Raw genomic sequence first — 17,918 nt, forward strand, 5'->3', positions numbered from 1 at the left:
TGTTCATTGGAAGAACTGATGCTAAAGCTGAAACTCTAATACTTTGGCCACCTCATGCAAAGAGTTGACTTATTGGAAAAGACCCTGATGCTGGGAGGGATTGGGGGCAGGAGGAGAAGGGGATGACAGAGGATGAGATGGCTGGATGGCATCACCACTCAATGAACATGAGTTTGAGTAGACTCCGGGAGTTGGTGATGGACAGGGAAGCCTGGCGTGCTGCGATTTATGGGGTCGCAAAGGGTCGGACATGACTGAGCGAATGAACTGAACTGAACTGAACTGAACCAACTCCTTTATATCCTTAAAGGTGGCATTAATTTCTGTCATCTCTCTGAGGATACGAATTTGTTTCTCATTTAGTATCTTGGCTGGGAGCAGGATGGAGGTATCAGCACTTTTAAAGGCTTTTCTTGGTCTCCTCTACAAAAATGATAGACAATTTTTACTCCACAGGCCAAAAATCCAAAGTGAGGGTTGCATCATCTCCCAACTATGTCTATTCCAACCATACATCGGAAATATACAATGGGCCCACAGTCAGCCAGAACCAGATCAACAATCTGTTTGTAGCCTGGCTGCTTCTGAACCCACTGTAACGGGGAGGCCATGATACTTTGGGTCTTCAGCTACCAATGTCACTTCAGACCCTGTGTCCAACAGTGGTTAAGCATTTAAATAGACCCCTTTCCCCTCCAAAGATAAACCAAGTCTCCCATAATCAGTCTTACACACCAGCTTTCTTTGTCAAGCACTGTTGGAATTCATTCCTACAAAAGTCCCCTATCTTCTGCTAGTATCTGTAGCTAGGTGTTGCATCTCCTTGGGGGTCTGTTTCCTCTCTTTCCTGGCCTAACACAAACCCCGACTGGGTTATTCTGTGACTTAATGCAACTTATGTGCCTCGTGGCCAAGAGGGGAGTATGAACAGATCCTGCAGGAGGCTGCCTTGAGTGGGGAAAGGCAAAGGAGGGGTGCCAGCTCCTAATCATTCCTGCAGGCTCAGAAAATTCAGGGAATCTGGAAATTAAAGATTTTCAGAAACACGAATACTGATTACTCCATTGACTGTGTAATGGTCCATTCTTTTTTAGCAAGACCCTTGATCTTGTCATGGCAGACTGGCCTTATTTTCACATTGAACATTCTTTGAATGTCAGATACTCTGATCATTAAAACCCGGACCTGTTCTTCAGCTTTCTTTACTTTGCTACGGCAGGAGAGGAGCATCTCCTGGCTATCAGGGAAACCCTCTGGCTTTCACTGTTGGCTTTCAATTGCCTGTTAATCACTGTCAGGCTCTTGCTATCTTTTACTGACGCAATAATCAGAGTAGCCACCCAACCCCACTGTCGCTACGGTGACCATTTCCTCCATAATTTTCAAATGCCTGATGCATTGTGTCTGCCAGGGTTTTCTCTTCCTTGATGTACAATCTTAACCATCAGTGAAAGTTCACAGTTGAACTGTCCCTTTACTGCTGTCACTCACTGAGTACCCCAGGAAGCAGACTCTGAGTCCAAGTTTAGTGTATAGGATGCTTATTAGGCGGTATCTTTGGGATCAACACACATGGTTGAGGTGCCAATTCATCCTGGTTTTCCTGGAACATTTTTGGTTTTAGCATTGAAAATACAGCATCCTGAGAACTTCCCTCAGTACTTGGAAAACTGGGAGTGTTGGTGACTCTATGGTAGACAGAGGGAGAAGCCAAGCTGTAATCCAGGCCTGATGACCTCAGCTAACCCTGAGAAAGAATTGGCCCTTCAGACGTAACCAGCACTAGGCTGAAATGGCCAGACCTTTACATTCCTGTTGCCTCAAACACTGGATATGGGCCGCCCTGGGGAGTGCAAGGCTTTGGGTGGCGACCTCTGGATAGGCTGACAGCTAAGGGCTATCTGCTGGCAGCACTTCTAGGGCCACAAACCTTCCCATGAAAAGGGATCCAGGTGTTGTATCCCTGTGTCTAATACAGATGGATGTAATATATTCTTCCATTTGCACAGACTATCTGTGGAGGACTGCAGAAGAAAATGGTATCAGTGGTTGCCTCCAAAGAGAGGATACAGGCCATGAGAGCAGAGAGGGAAGAGGAAATGCTCTACAGAGACAGTCCTTTGTACAGTCTGAATTTTTCTATTATGGTAAACGTATATGTACATTGCAAACAAACATGGACTTGAGTTAAAATATCAGTAAATAAATAAAGATAAAAATAAGATTATAAGAAATACTGAGGTCTGAGGATCATGCGTCATGAGTACGAAAGCAGCAAAATTCAATCTTGGAAATGGCCTGAGTTCTTCAACAGACAAATTGTAAAGATAAGGGGTGGAAAAATGAATAACCTTTGGATTCAAGGAAATTTAAAGGCTATGACAATTTTTTTTAATGGGGAACACTTTAGGGTCTAAGGTGTACACTTGGGTAATATATTACTTTAAAATGCAGAGAAACAATTAATGTAAAAGTCAGGATAACAGCTACATTTGGTGGGATGGAAATGTAGCTGGGATGGGACACAGGAGAAGCTTCTGAGGTGCTTGAAGTGAAAGTCTCTCAGTCGTGTCTGACTCTTTGCTACCCCATGGACTATACAGTCCATGGAATTCTCCAGGCCAGAATACTGGAGTGGCTAGCCGTTCTCTTCTCCAGGGGGTCTTCCCAACCCAGGGATCAAACCCAGGCCTCCTGCATTGCAGGTGGATTCTTTACCAGCTGAGCCACCAGGGAAGCCCAAGAATACTGAGAATATGCCTGCAATGCAGGACATCTGGGTTCGATCCTTGGGTGGGGAAGATCCCCTGGGGAAGGAAAAGGCTACCCACTCCAGTATTCTGGCCTAGAGAATTCCATGGACTGTATCTGAGGTGCTTGGTAAAGTTCTATTTCTTGACTTGATAGGACTTCATGAGTGTTCACCCTGTAATAATTCACTAAGCGATATATTTTTATTTCATTTTCTGTATCTAATTTTAGAATAAAAATGGTTTTAAAAGAAAAAAATAAATTAAGAACTAATTCAGAAGCTAAGGAAATAAAATGGTTTTTAATTACTTTCACTTGGCAGATATTTATAGAATACCCATTAAACACCAGAGTGCTGAAGATCCAAGAATGAAATACAAAAAAACATCCTGTTCTTATGGATCTAAAAATCTACCATATCCCTAGTTAATCAAGTGGGTGCATATATTTAATTCTACCAAGTTTATATTCTTATTTTTCAATCTAAACCAACATAGCCATTTGGGTTATGTGAGATGAATAGTAATAAATGGTTATGGAATTGCCACTGATTTTACACCAACTCCAAAGAGTGTATACATAGCATGGGGCCTTACAACTTTATTTTGTTTTAGCCTTAACATTGCCCTTTGATGATAATGCCTGTGTTTCTATTTCTTTCTTTCCTTTTCTGTCCCTCCAAATCATCTTATTATGTAAAATTTTGCATGGTCCTCAATCCTTTTCAGAAATAACGTGGATATATATAAATGAAATATAAATGTTCTAATGCCATCTTTATGCTCTATGCTGTGTTGACTGTAATAAAGCATACAGAATCAACGAGGCTGAAGCAGACCACTAAAATTTATCATACCATGTAACCAGAACACCAATAAAAGCAATACTGCTACTAATAAAAATGCTGGCAGTTAGCTCTCTCCAGTATTTGCACCCAGCATCGCTGTTAGTTAACTATTTACTTCCTTATAATCCCACAGGGTTGCTCTTCTTTGAGATGTAGGCCTTAGAGAGCATTTGCTTCTGAAAGACTCTATTTTCATTAAATTTAGAAATCTGATCCAGTCTAAAGCCTTCTTCATTAACCCATTTTTTATACAGGTAGAAACACAGTTTAACAGGTAGAAACATTGAGGGCTTATGAAGCTACTAAATCAGCTCCCCCTGCCTTTTTTTGCAATAAAGAATGAACATGTGTCCATTTTCAGCTTTCCTCCTGAAGCTTTCATATAATTCTAAAGTTTTCTCATTAATTATGAGAGCTTGCCCTGGTTGCTTTAAACAATGTGATGAAAAAAAAAGCTATGTACAAACCAACACAAATTTCATGTTATAGCAATATACCAACATCATTTCTCTGTTTACCAGTTCTGTAGAAAGTAATGTGCATGAAAAACTCTGGTCCCGTTCACATTAATGTGAGTTAGTCTTTTTGTTTCATACAATTGCATAGCATCTACTCTTAGGTTTTGTATCAGTTAAGACTCTGTTAAGAAAGAATTCATCTCAAAATAACTCAGGTTAAAAAACTAAATAAAAAACAAATCTGCTCATTCCTTCTGACTTAAAAGTTGAGGTGAATCCCAAGGCAGGGCTGAAATGAGGCAATGAAACTCACTGTTTCAGTAGATAGTTCTTCATTAGAACTTTCCATTTCTATATCTGCTTTTAGTGCTTCTCTTTGTGTGTTGGTTTCACTCTCTTCAATCAAAGATACCTTTCTTCTTTGAGGTAGGGAAGATGAACCCTGGCAGCTTTCCTTGAGTCAGGAACCTCATACTGAAACCACCACTGTGGGCAGGGTGATGGTGCCCATGACTGGCCAGACCTGGTCACGTGTTGAAGCCTATAGCCAAAGGCAGGTAGGGCATTGTGACTGATAAGGCATTCCAAAATTCTGTGGAATGGCCAGGATGTGGAACTGGGTCCAATGAATCAAGGAAACTGGGCAGACAGTTCAAGTGACAGCTTCCCACTACATGAGTGCCAATACCTGAGTACTGAAGAAGTACTGAGGATAAAAGGAAGAGTAGCTGAAATTAGGAGTTAAAAAGATCCCTAATAAATGTCAGCCAAGATAATGGAAGAAAGCTAAGTGATTCTTCTCAAAGTCAGTGTAAAAATATTAAAAACACTAATACATATGCTGAGAATATAGATGTCAAGAAAGAAGTATAAGTCAGGACAGAGGTTAAAAGAACCAAAGAAAAGATACATGTTCAAAGAATGAAAAGGAGGAGAAACAAGAAAAAGACAAGAAGGGGGGAAAAGTAATAAAGAATAAAATCTCCCCTATTAAGAAGGATGTTTGTCTCAGATGGCGCTAGGGTGTAAAGAACCTGCCTGCCAACGCAGGAGATGCAACAGAGTTGGGTTAGATCCATGGGTTGGGAAGATCCCCTGGAAGAGGGCATGGCAACCCACTCCAGTATTCTTGCCTGGAGAATCCCATGGACAGAGGAGCCTGGCAGGCTACAGTCCACGGGGTCGCAAAGAGTCGAATACAACAACTGAAGCCACTTAGCACGCACACACACATTAAGAAGGATGGGCAAGACGAACAGAAGGACAGGAAAACCAGTAGGAAAACCTCAGTCCTAGGATGTGAAAGCATTAAGAAAGATCATGAGTGATAATAGATATTTTAATATGTCATGGATTTGGTTTAAGGTAAAGTTTTTATTTCATATTGGAACTATAGATAGTGATTTGATTCTTAAGTAAATAGGAAAAATGCTTGAAGAATATTGTGAATGGCACTGCATGATTGAAGATGAACAGCTGGAGGGAGTTAAGGCTTGGGTTAAAATCACACTTACTTTTAAGTTTGGTGAGTCAGAATCATTTTAAGTGTTAAATGGTAATTCTTATGAAGTTACCTGGGGGAAAAGTATTAACCCTCACAAGACACATCAAAGTATTAACAGGCATTTTTGGCTGGGAAGGGAAATCAGCACTTGAAGTAAGAATTTAATTTGGATTCCAGATAAAAAGAGGCAGCGGAGGAAATTATAGTAGGTTCTGAAATTTAGGAAAATGGAGGAAAGAAGTCTTTTTCAGAGACTTTCTATAAAAAGCACACATGATTGCTGATGCGACATTGATAAATACAAATTGGAATGAGTTTAGTCATTCCATTTTGTGATAAGATCACTCACCAGTTACAGATGCCATGCAATTAAATTAACTGTAATTGCTAAAAAAAAAAAAAAAAAGGAACTGAAATGGCAGAATTCTACCTGACATTATGTAAAACGAATGGTTCTGAAAGTGTCATTGGAAAGTATCATTTAGTTGCAAGGCCTTAAAGGTTGAAATTTTGAAAATGAACACATATCTAGGTTATGTGAGACAGAGATTATCAGGATCCTCATGTCCATGAGTCTGAATTTGGCAATAAGGAATTCATGATCTGAGCCACAGTCAGCTCTTGGTCTTGTTTTTATTGACTGTGTAGAGCTTCTCCATCTTTGGCTGCAAAGAATATAATCAATCTGATTTCGGTGTTGACCAAGAGCGAAAAAGTTGGCTTAAAGCTCAACATTCAGAAAACGAAGATCATGGCATCTGGTCCCATCACTTCATGGGAAATAGATGGGGAAACAGTGGAAACAGTGTCAGACTTTATTTTTTTGGGCTCCACATCACTGCAGATGGTGACTGCAGCCATGAAATTAAAAGACGCTTACTCCTTGGAAGAAAAGTTATGACCAACTTAGATAGTATATTCAAAAGCAGAGACATTACTTTGCCGACTAAGGTCCGTCTAGTCAAGGCTATGGTTTTTACTGTGGTCATGTATGGATGGGAGAGTTGGACTGTGAAGAAGGCTGAGTGCTGAAGAATTGATGCTTTTGAACTGTGGTGTTGAAGACTCTTGAGAGTCCCTTGGACTGCAAGGAGATCCAACCAGTCCATTCTGAAAGAGATCAACCCTGGGTGTTCTTTGGAAGGAATGATGCTAAAGCTGAAGCTCCAGTACTTTGGCCGCCTCATGCGAAGAGTTGACTCATTGGAAAAGACTCTGATGCTGGGAGGGATTGGGGGCAGGAGGAGAAGGGGACGACAGAGGATGAGATGGCTGGATGGCATCACAGACTCGAAGGACGTGAGTCTGAGTGAACTCTGGGAGATGGTGACGGGCAGGGAGGCCTGGCGTACTGCGATTCATGGGGTCGCAAAGAGTCAGACACGACTGAGCGACTGAACTGAACTGAACGTGTCCATGAAGAACTACTAAAAAAAATGAAAAGAGCAGAAACATGCAATCTGATCAACTAGTCTAAGTTCATTCTTAAGAACTGCAGAGGAAGACAGGGACATAATTGCTGTTTGAATGATATCCTATATATGTATAAATGAACTATAGTGCTATACACTTGAAACAAACACAACACTGTAAATATTAATAACTGCATGCTCAATTGCTCAGTCGTGTCCTACTCTTTCAGACCCCATGGGCTGTAGTCCACCAGGCTCCTCTGTCCATGGGATTTCCCAGCCAAGAATACTGAAGTGGGCTGCCATTTCCTTCTCCAGGGGATCTTATCAGCTCAGGAATCGAATCCACATCTCTTGCATGGGCAGGCAGATTGTTGTTGTTTTTTTTTTTTTTACCACTGTACCACCTGGGAAGCCTCCATTGTAAATAGCTATCCAATTTTTAAAAAGATTAAAAAAAATAAAACAGAGAAGTCAATCTGAAAATGTACCTATGTACATTATCTTGAACAATTAAAACATATAAGAATCAAATGTATATATCTACATTTGCTGAGATATTTGTTCATCCAGTTTGAGCAAATGTCACAGAATTCAGAGCTAAAACCTAGGACAAATTCCCAGTTCTACCACTCACAGGGCTTGGACAAGTTAGCCTTTTGGAATCCGTGTTTTCATTTGCAATAGGGGGGAATTCTTCAAGAAACAAACATTTCTGATTGTCTTAGTACATGTGGGCACAGGAATAGTGATCCACAGGACATGGCCGTGGTTTGCCAGAAGCTTGCATTCTTTGGCAGATGGTGAAAATGCTGTAATCACAGGATTGCTGAGATGACAAGAAGAGTGGAAGTGTTTGCTTAACTATAAGATTTTATGCAATTGTTATTAATGAATAAAATGATTCATAGTTTGCTAATGGGAAAGCTCATAAAAATTAGACATTTAATAATAAAATATTAGATAAGCTTTATTGCCTCCACAAGATTTTATAATCCTATTCTTCCAAACCTCTTCTTTTGCGATATAATATAATAGTTTTCTCAGGTGGTGCTAGTGGTAAAGAACCTGCTTGCCAATGTAGGAGACATAAGAGACGTGGGTTCGATCCCTGGGTCAGGAAGATTCCTCTGGACAAGGAAATGACAACCCACTCCAGTATTCTTGCCTAGAGAATCCCATGGACAGAGGAGCCTGGCAGGCTACAATCAATAGGGTTGTAAAGAATTGGACATGAATGAAGCGACTCAGAACACACAGCACATAATATAATACTGATTTGTTTATTTATAACTCTCCCTTTCAATTTTGTTCCAGACAGGGATTTAAGACTTTCCCAGTCCTACTCCATTAATCACCATGACCAACAATGTCCATGATGTAAAAGCTAACATGGCTGGACTTCCCTGGTGGCCCAATGGTTAAGAATCCACCTGCCAAGGTAGGGGACATGGGTTCGATCACTGGTCAAAGAAGATTCTACATGTGTTGGGGCAACCAAGACCATGAGCCAAAACTACTGAGCCCGCAACCCTAGAGCCTGTGCTCCACATCAAAAGAAGCCACTGCAATGAGATGCCCACATCCGGCAGCAAAGAGTAGACCTTACTCACTGCAACTAGAGAAAGCCCTCGTGCAGCAGTAAAGACCTAGCACAGCCAAAAATACTAAATAATCAATTAATTAATTATACAAAAAGACTAACATGACACTCATTCTTCCCAGGCTCAATTCTTTCCTTGTAGAACTGGGAGGAAGAGATGAGACAGACATTTCATCTTACTCCTAATTCCCATCTACTTTAATATTGCTGGGAGGCCCAGAGTCATTCATTCAATATCTCTTGGCATCTACTTACTATCCTAGGTTTGCAGCAATATCATTTGAGAGGCAGCAGTTTCCCATTTGGGTGGGATCATTCAGCGCTCTGGGCATGTCTATTGCATTCTCTTGGTATGGTATCTTCTTGCGGCCTCTTTTAAATCATTTACATGAAACTGACAAGCTTACAGATGGTCCTCAGTGCTTCTACTTATATTTGACACCGACACAACTGCCTGCTTCAAGAGCATACTTGCTACTGTATATATTGTATATATTGTATTTCCTTGGGATAGGGTATTTTGGTTTTCAGCCAGTTTTCATAAAATAACACAAGCCTAAATGAGCATAAGATCTTTGTATTTGGAATATGGGAAAGAAAAGTTTATTAATTGGAAAGTTTCACCATGCGTAAGGGAAGAGGACTAATCTTAGCTGGCTAGTGAGTTCCAGTGGTATTCAAGCATGTTAAAGTTGACTTAATGGGATCATATACCAGGGCAATCCCCCCTTTTCCTTACTCATATTAAAGGTGATGGATGCAATGAAACCTGAAACCAAGAATGAATATTTGTGAAACCAATGGAAACATTTGTAATTTTAAGACACATTGTTCCAGTAGTAGATAAATGGTTGGTAGTGGCTTGATCAATATTCTTAAGAAAGGAAAAAAGTGTGATTGAGGGCCATAGATAAACACTTATTATTGGAAAAAATGAAAGAAACTGTGTTACATGCACAAATCACATGTATAGGACTATACAGATGATTTAAAGGATTTTTTAAGGTAATTTTGACTGTTGGAGAGTTTCACTTTACTCATTGACCTTCAAAACTAATATGCAGCTCTTCAGTAAACCAAAAAAAAAAAAACCAAAAACACGAATTTCTTGGTTTTGTTTGCAAAGATGTAGCTCTCATTGAAATAAAAAATAATATCAAGTATGAAAGAAAAAGATACTTAGTAAAAGTATAAGTAAAATAATAGAAGAGAATACTTGATATTTTAAAGGATAAAACTTAATCATCAAATTGTATAGTAAATGGAAACCCAACACATGATTAATAAATGGTCCCCAAAGAAATTTTGGGTACTATTAGGTCAGTAAGACAAAAATGCTTCTTTTCCTAAGTCCCTAATGCCTATCTCAGAAACTACCTATGTTTAAACAGGAAAACTCTCTTTACACCCATATAAGTAATTATATCATATCGATGAAATAAAATTGATCTGATGTGGGAAAGTGCAAAGGGCTTGTGGTGTGGTCTTGGTAAATTTTTTTACTTGGGTAATTTAACCTCTGAATTTAACTCTGTTCATCTATTAAATGGAGGTAATAATACCTTCAAAGGTTATTATAAGAATTGGGTGTAGTATATTTAAAGTTCCTTAGCATAGTGCTTGGGGCTTCCCTGGTGGCTCAGCAGCAAAGAATCTGCCAGCAATGCAGGAGCCGCAGGAGACTCGAGTTCCATCCCTGGGTGGGGAAGATTCCCTGGAGGAGGTCATGGCAACCCTCTCCAGTATTCTTCCCTGGAGAATCTCATGAACAGAGGAGCCCGACAGGCTACAGTCTGCTGCTGCTGCTGCTACTGCTGCTGCTAAGTCGCTTCAGTCGTGTCCGACTCTGTGTGACCCCACAGACGGCAGCCTACCAGGCTCCCCGTCCCTGGGATTCTCCAAGCAAGAACACTGGAGTGAGTTGCCATTTCCTTCTCCAATGCATGAAAGTAAAAAGTGAAAGTGAAGTCGCTCAGTCGTGTCCGACTCTTAGCGATCCCATGGACTGCAGCCCACCAGGCTCCTCCGTCCGTGGGATTTTCCAGGCAAAAGTACTGGAATGGGGTGCCATCCCCTTCTCCAGGCTACAGTCTATCGGGTTGCAAAGAGCTGGACATGACTGAGCAACTGAGCATGCACGCATCATGGTGCTTGAGCTCCTAGAAAATGGAGCTCTGTGAGTTTTTAGAGCTCCAAAAAGACTGCTATGATTATTACAACTGGCCTGGACTGCAGTTCTAATGACTTGAAGAAATTAATTTTATCCCCACGACGTTTACTTCTACATCATAAAGTTTCAAGAACATCATAGAAGAGACTAATACGGTATTTAATCACCTTGCTTATTCTCTGGCTTCTAAAATTTCAATAATAAAAAGTTACAGAATTTTAAACAAGGAGAAAATAAATGTAGGAAAACTATATTTTTTCTTTGCCATAGCTTCTGTCATGTTCAACTCTTTGCAACCCTGTGAACTGTACATAGCCTGCCAGGCTCCTCTGTTCATGGGATTCTCCAGGCAAGAATACAGGAGTGGGTTGTCATGCTCTCTTCCAGGGGTATCTTCCCAACCCAGGGATGGAACCCACATCTCTTATGTCTCCCCTACATCAGCAGGCAAGTTCTTTACCACTAGCACCATCTGGGAAGCCCCCCAATTTTTCTTTAGTCAGGTTTGTGTAATTTTCAGAAAATGTACTTTCAAATAATAAAATTACATGATTAGAGACAACTCTGACAGATAAAGAGATGAACACTGTTTATAACTTATAACCACAAAATGATACTTATTGCAGCAATAATCATCAGAAGCATGATGACTCAGTAGTTACAGGTCAGTGAGATGAAAACCAAATTCTCTTTCTCTTATAGTCCTGTTTTGAAGAACTTTGGTGGGAGAATTCTTACTGCTTCTTGAAAGTGATGTCAGTGTTATAAGTCCCATATCTGACTACCCTAATTGGAATTCCTGATGAAACATGGCAGTTTTCTTCATCAAAAGGGAAATATTTGAGCCAGTTGAAATATAAGATGAAACTCTTCCTAAGGTTATGACTTTACCATTATGATTGTTTGGGGGCATTCTCTGGGGAACTATAGTATTTGGAGTTGCTTCTTACAAAAGAGAGCTGGGTGGAACCATGAGGCTCTAAAATCATTTGAGAAACAAATAATATACTCTTGACTAAAATGTTAATCCCTTATTCAATCTGGGAGTGAATGGAATGTCCTGCACTTAGTGAAATAAAAGTGTTTGATCTAGATCTCTTACCAGTTTAATCTTTCATTCATAACCCAGTTTTCCTCTCCTTATTTAAAGAAGTGGGATAATTGAGAGAAAAACAGTCACAAGGGCATGTGAAGAATGCCTGTTGCTCCCCTCCACAAATAGTCACTGAGTTACCCATATGCCAGGTGCTGAGAATAAGCTCTTCCTTCACTGTATGTGTATCACCTTTGGACCTCAGCCCCTGCAATCACTTTGCAGGGATCATATCCTTCTTTAAAAACAGTACTAGAAACAACTAACTAGGAGATACACACTTCCACCAGCTACCTGTGCCCCCCAAACCCCCCAACCTCCAAATGAGGTTTTATGCATCTTTTCTGCATATTGGGCAGGAGAAGGGCCGGGTGGCGGGGAAACACGATCAGAGATGTGCCATACTACAGTACAGCTTAAATGACTTACTTCATTACAATTGCCTTGAGGGTAACCAAGTGAGGGGTGTTTAGGAAAAGATCTTTACAGTTTGAATGCATTCCTGGTATATGACAGGCATTGCTGTAAGAAGTTTATATTTTTTCTCTTAAATCCTACATATTTATTATTCCTATCTGAGCCCAACTTTGCCATGTTAAAAAAAAATGGGGTAACACTTCAAAATCCTGAGAATTAAATAAGACTTATAGTTGTTTTAAGTGGCTAATATCTGACTCTTTGAAATTCCATGGGACTGCAGCATGCCAGACTTCCTTGTCCTTCACTATTTCCCAGAGTTTGCTCAAACTCATGTCTACTGAGTTGGTGATGCCATGCAACTGCCTCATCCTCTTGCCCTTTTCTCCTGCCCTCAATCTTTCACAGCAACAGAGTCTTTCCCAATGAGTCAGCTCTTTGAATTAGGTGGCCATAAGTGTTGGAGCTTCAGCTTCAGCATCGGTCCTTGCAATGAATATTCAGGGTTGATTTCCTTTAGGATTGACTGGTTTGATTTCCTTTCTGTCCAAGGGACTCTTCAGAGTCTTCTCCAACACCACAGTTCAATAGCATCAATTCTTTGGCGCTCAGCCTTCTATATGGTCCAACTCTCACATCTGCACATGGACATCTATAAGACATTTGTTGACAAAGTGATGTCTCCTCTTTTTAATATGCTGTCTAAGGGTGAGCGCCAAAGAATTGATGCTTTTGAACTGTGGTGTTGGAGAAGACTCTTGAGAGTCCCTTGGACTGCAAGGAGATCCAACCAGTCCATTCTAAAGGAGATCAACCCTGGGATTTCTCTGGAAGGAATGATGCTAAAGCTGAAACTCCAGTACTTCGGCCACCTCATGAGAAGAGTTGACTCATTGGAAAAGACTCTGATGCTGGGAGGGATTGGGGGCAGGAGGAGAAGGGGACGACAGAGGATGAGATGGCTGGATGGCATCACGGACTCAGTGGACGTGAGTCTGAGTGAACTCCGGGAGTTGCTGATGGACAGGGAGGCCTGGCGTGTTGCGATTCATGGGGTCGCAAAGAGTCAGAGACGACTGAGCAACTGAACTGAACTGAACTGAGGTTTGTCATAGCTTTCTTCCCAAGGATGAAGCGTCTTACAGAAAGGAGGGTAATTTGGGACTTCCCTGGTGGTCTAGTGGCTAAAACTCTGTGCTCCCAATGCAGGGATCTGGGTTTGATCACTGGTCAGGAAACTAGATCCCACACGCCACAACAAAAGATGCCACGTGCCACAACTAAGACCGAATGCAGTCGATTGAATAAATATTTTTTTAAATGAGGGTAATAGATATTGCCCAAAAAGTTCATTTGAGATTTTCCATACAATGTTACAGAAAAACCTGAGTGAACTTTTTGGCCAACCTTTTCCTATGGGTCGAGCCCTGCGGTTTGTTCCATCACGTACTTCATCTCGCTCTTCAGCTCCATTTTAATGAGGAAAATGAGGTTAAACAGAAGTGACCAAAACTATTTCTCCCCAGTGGAAGAATCTTCACCAAGAACCAAGAGTACCAATATATATGGAGTGCTTACAATGGTCAGGCATTTTTCTTGGTTGCAGTGAACAAGACCGGTCTGTCTCAAAGAACTTTTTGGTGTAACTATCCAGAAACTGTTTGGAGGTGGGGGTGGGGCAACAGCTCACATAGAAGAAAATTCTATGGCACCGTTTTGGGCTATATATGGAAAGTTTAAGAGGCCTATTAGACATCCAAGGTGTTCAGTGGAGGAAGTGGGGAGATACTTCTGGAATGTAAGGCAGACATCTGGGCCAGAGATAAAATACTGTGTCATCAGCCTATAGGTAATATTTCAAAGCTACGGTGCCGAATGAGATTTCCTGAGAAAAAAATGGTAGGTGGAGAAGACTGTTAAGGGCAGAGAACCCCGAGGCCCTCCAGCATTTAGACATCTGACAGAAGAGAAATATTCAAGAACCGCAGAAGTGACCAATGAGGTAAGTAGAAAATCACATGAGTCCGGGGTCATGGAAGCCTAGAGAAAACTGTTTCAAGGAGGGAGTCATCACCAGCAAAGTTATTGTAAATTCAAATAAAATTTAGAGAACTGACCACCAGTTTTGGCACAAAAGTGGTCTTTCATTGAGCAGATATGTATTGAGTACCAACTCCACACTAGATACTGTTCAAGGGACTAGAGCTACACCTGTGAACAAAACGGGAAAATCCTTGTCTTCATGGGATCTACAATCTGTGAGGGGGGGAAAAGATAAATTATAGTATGCTAGCTGATTCTGAGCACTTAAAAGAAAACTAAATAAGCTGTGCTTAGTCGTTCAGTCATGTCTGACTCTTTGTGACCCCATGGACCATAGCCCACCAGGCTCCTCTGTCCATGGGGATTCTCAAGGCAAGAATACTGGAGTGGGTTGCCATGCCCTCCTCCAGAGGATCTTTCCAACCCAGGGATTGAACCCAGATCTCCCACACTGCAAGTGGATTCTTTATCATCTGAGCCACCACAGAAGCCCAAGAATACTGGAGTGAGCAGTCTATCCTTTCTCCAGTGGAACTTCCCCACCTAAGAATCGAATTGGGGTCTCCTGCATTGCAGGTGGATTCTTTACCAGCTGAGCTACCAGGGATGCCCAAGCAGGGCTTTTTCATTCTCAGAGTTGGGCACAACTTAGCGACTGAACAACAGCAAAGAATAGCAGGAGAGAGAGCTCCAGGCGTGGAGGGCAGGGTTGCAATTTAAATAAGAGTAATCAGGCTCTAGACCCGGAGCCTGTCCATTATTCCATTAATAACGAAGCTTTCCTTTGCTTCTGAACCTGACTTGGTCTTGTTCAACTGATATGAAGGACACTGGGACAAAAGACCTTGCTGAAGCCCTACTCGAAGATTCAGCCTCAGCAAATAGAATCTTCCCTATAGTGTTGGGAGAACTAGCCCTCCTAGTTGTCCATTGCTGGCAGTCGGACGAGGAGTGCACACAAGGAAGACCTTCAGAAGACAGCTGGGGAGCTGCACATGGGAAGGGCATCCCAGGAAGAGGATGCAGGAAGGACAGCGGCTCTGAGAATAGAGCTGGCAAGGATTAAAGAAATAAATAAAAATAAAGTAAAATAACAGCACAGAGGTGACTTGTGAAACCCTGAATGAGCAGAGGGAATGAGCGATGCATGTGGCTGGAGGAAGAGCATTTAAAGAGGGAAGAACGCGTGTGAAAGTGCCTGGCAACTTTAAAGACTCAGAAGGAGGCCAGAGTGGCTGCAGCAGAGTAAGTGAGGAAGAGGGTGACTGAATGGGGTAAGAGGGGAGTGGAGCCTTCATTGTGAGACAGGAAGCCCGGGTTTTGGGCTGAGGAGCACTTCAACTTCACAGCTGCTTCCATATTGAGCAGACACTATGGGGGCCGGGAAGAGGTGCGGAGCAAAGTCAAAAGCAAGGAAACTAGTTAGGAGGCAATTGCTGTAATTTAGCAGTGGGTAAAGAATCTGTTTGCAATGCAGGAGACATAAGAGACACGGGTTCGATCCCTGGGTAGGGAAGATCCCCTGGAGAAGGAAATGGCAATGCACTCCAGTATTCTTGCCTAGAAGATTCCATGGACAGAGGAGCCTAGTGGGTTATAGCCCATAGGGTCACAAAGAATCGGACGTAACTGAGAGACTAAGCATACAAGTGAAGAATAGCGGGGCTTGGGCCAGGAGGTATCGATAACTGAATGCAGTGAGAAGTGTAGAGACTGTTCACAAGGTAAAGCTGATGGGATTTGCTGATTAGCTGGATGAAGGCAATGGCAACCCACTCCAGTACTCTTGCCTGGCAAATCCCATGGACGGAGGAGCCTGGTAGGCTGCAGTCCATGGGGTCCCTAAGAGTCAGACATGACTGAGTGACTTCACTTTCACTTTTCACTTTCATGCATTGGAGAAGGAAATGGCAACCCACTCCAGTGTTCTTGCCTGGAGAATCCCAGGGACGGAAGAGCCTGGTGGGCTGCCGTCTATGGGGTCGCACAGAGTCGGACACGACTGAAACGACTTAGCAAGCCTGCAAATAAACTCAAGCAGGATGCTGCAATTATCTGCCTGAGTTACTGGAAGGATGGAGTTACCGTTGAGCTGGGGAGACACCAGGAAATTCTGGTTTTGGAACTGGGAGATCTACTGCTGGGAGGAAGAGGCTGGCCTTAGCGGAGGCACAGACAGTTCATCGCAAGTACGTGCGGGCAGGGGGAAGCAAGATCTCTCCTGGTAGTTCCTAATTTTTTTTTTCTTCCAGTGAAATAGCAATCAAGGTCATCAGCCAAGAAAGAATATGCAGGGAGGTGTTTGAAGTGTGAAGAGAGAAGCAGTTGTCAAGGGGAGGAAGGGAATGAAGAGACAGACCACTGTAATAAATTTAAAATTCATAGGCAGTATTAAGGGCCCACTTGACCTCAGCAGAGTTTTCTTCAGCCACATTAAGGTGCTCAAGTACAGGTCTGGAGTCAGAAGAGAGCTGGAATGACTGTGATTGATGGATTGAAGAGTACAGTGGAACAGGAGGGGAAGGACATTGAGTGTTCAAGGAATTCACTCCCTGCAATGCTTGGGTAAGAGCGGAAGTGAAAACAGTCACTGAGAGCTTCAGGGGAAATTGTGTCCCCAGGGGAGAGAGACAGGTTTCACTTAGAGCAAAACAAGCAAACGAAGCTTTCGAAAGGATGAGTATTGGGGGGATTTCTTACTCTTGCTAAATAAAGCTGTTTCAGTGGCTGTGGTGCAACTGGATTGGAGTGGGTGGGTCAAGGAGCAAGTGAGAAAACAGAAGTTGACAGAAAAGTGGATAACGCTTTCAAAAAGCTCTGTTGGAAAGGTGCTGTGAGTGTGCTTAGTTGCTCAGTCATGACCCAACTCTTTGAGACCCCATGGACTGCAACCCACCAGGCTCCTTTGTCCTTAAGGATTCTTCAGGCAAGAATACTGCAGTAGGTAGCCTATCCCTTCTCCAGGGTATCTTCCCAACCCAGGAATCGAACTGGAGTCTCATGCATTGCAGGCAGATTCTTTACCAGCTGAGCTACCAGTAAAGGTGCTGGAGTTAGCCAAATGATTGAAGGCAAAGTTTGTGTGTTTGAGATGAAGGGTATCACAGTGTACTTTTATACCAATGAAAGAAGGTAAAAATTAACAATGCAAGAAATAAATGGAGTAAAATGTGGGGATCTTTACAGCGGCAAAGCCCTTGAGGTCAGCAGGTGCTGGGATCCAAGGCATAAGTGGAAGAACTGACCTTAGAATTCAGTAAAGTGACAAAGAGGTAGGAGGTAGGAAGGCTGGCAGAAATTTGAAATGGGGAGATTAGTTAGCTCTTTCAATCTATTTATCTCTAAAAGTCTGGGGAGGTTATCATCTGAGAGGTAATGTGGGAAGGTTGGGTATTTGATGTCAGATAAGTAACACTATGAGAAATAGTCACGAGAGAGAGAAAGTGAACTTAACTAGGGAATTACAGGGCATCTCAGGTGGTTTTGCGGTAAAAGTATCTGCCTGCAATGCAGGAGACACAGGAGACGAGGGTTCGATCCCTGGAGTAGGAAATGGCAACTGGCTCCAGTAGTCTTGCCTGGGAAATCCCATGGAAAGAGTCTGACGGGCTACTGTTCAT

The sequence above is a fragment of the Capricornis sumatraensis genome, chromosome 16, assembly GCF_032405125.1.
Source record: "Capricornis sumatraensis isolate serow.1 chromosome 16, serow.2, whole genome shotgun sequence".
Taxonomy (NCBI): domain Eukaryota; kingdom Metazoa; phylum Chordata; class Mammalia; order Artiodactyla; family Bovidae; genus Capricornis; species Capricornis sumatraensis.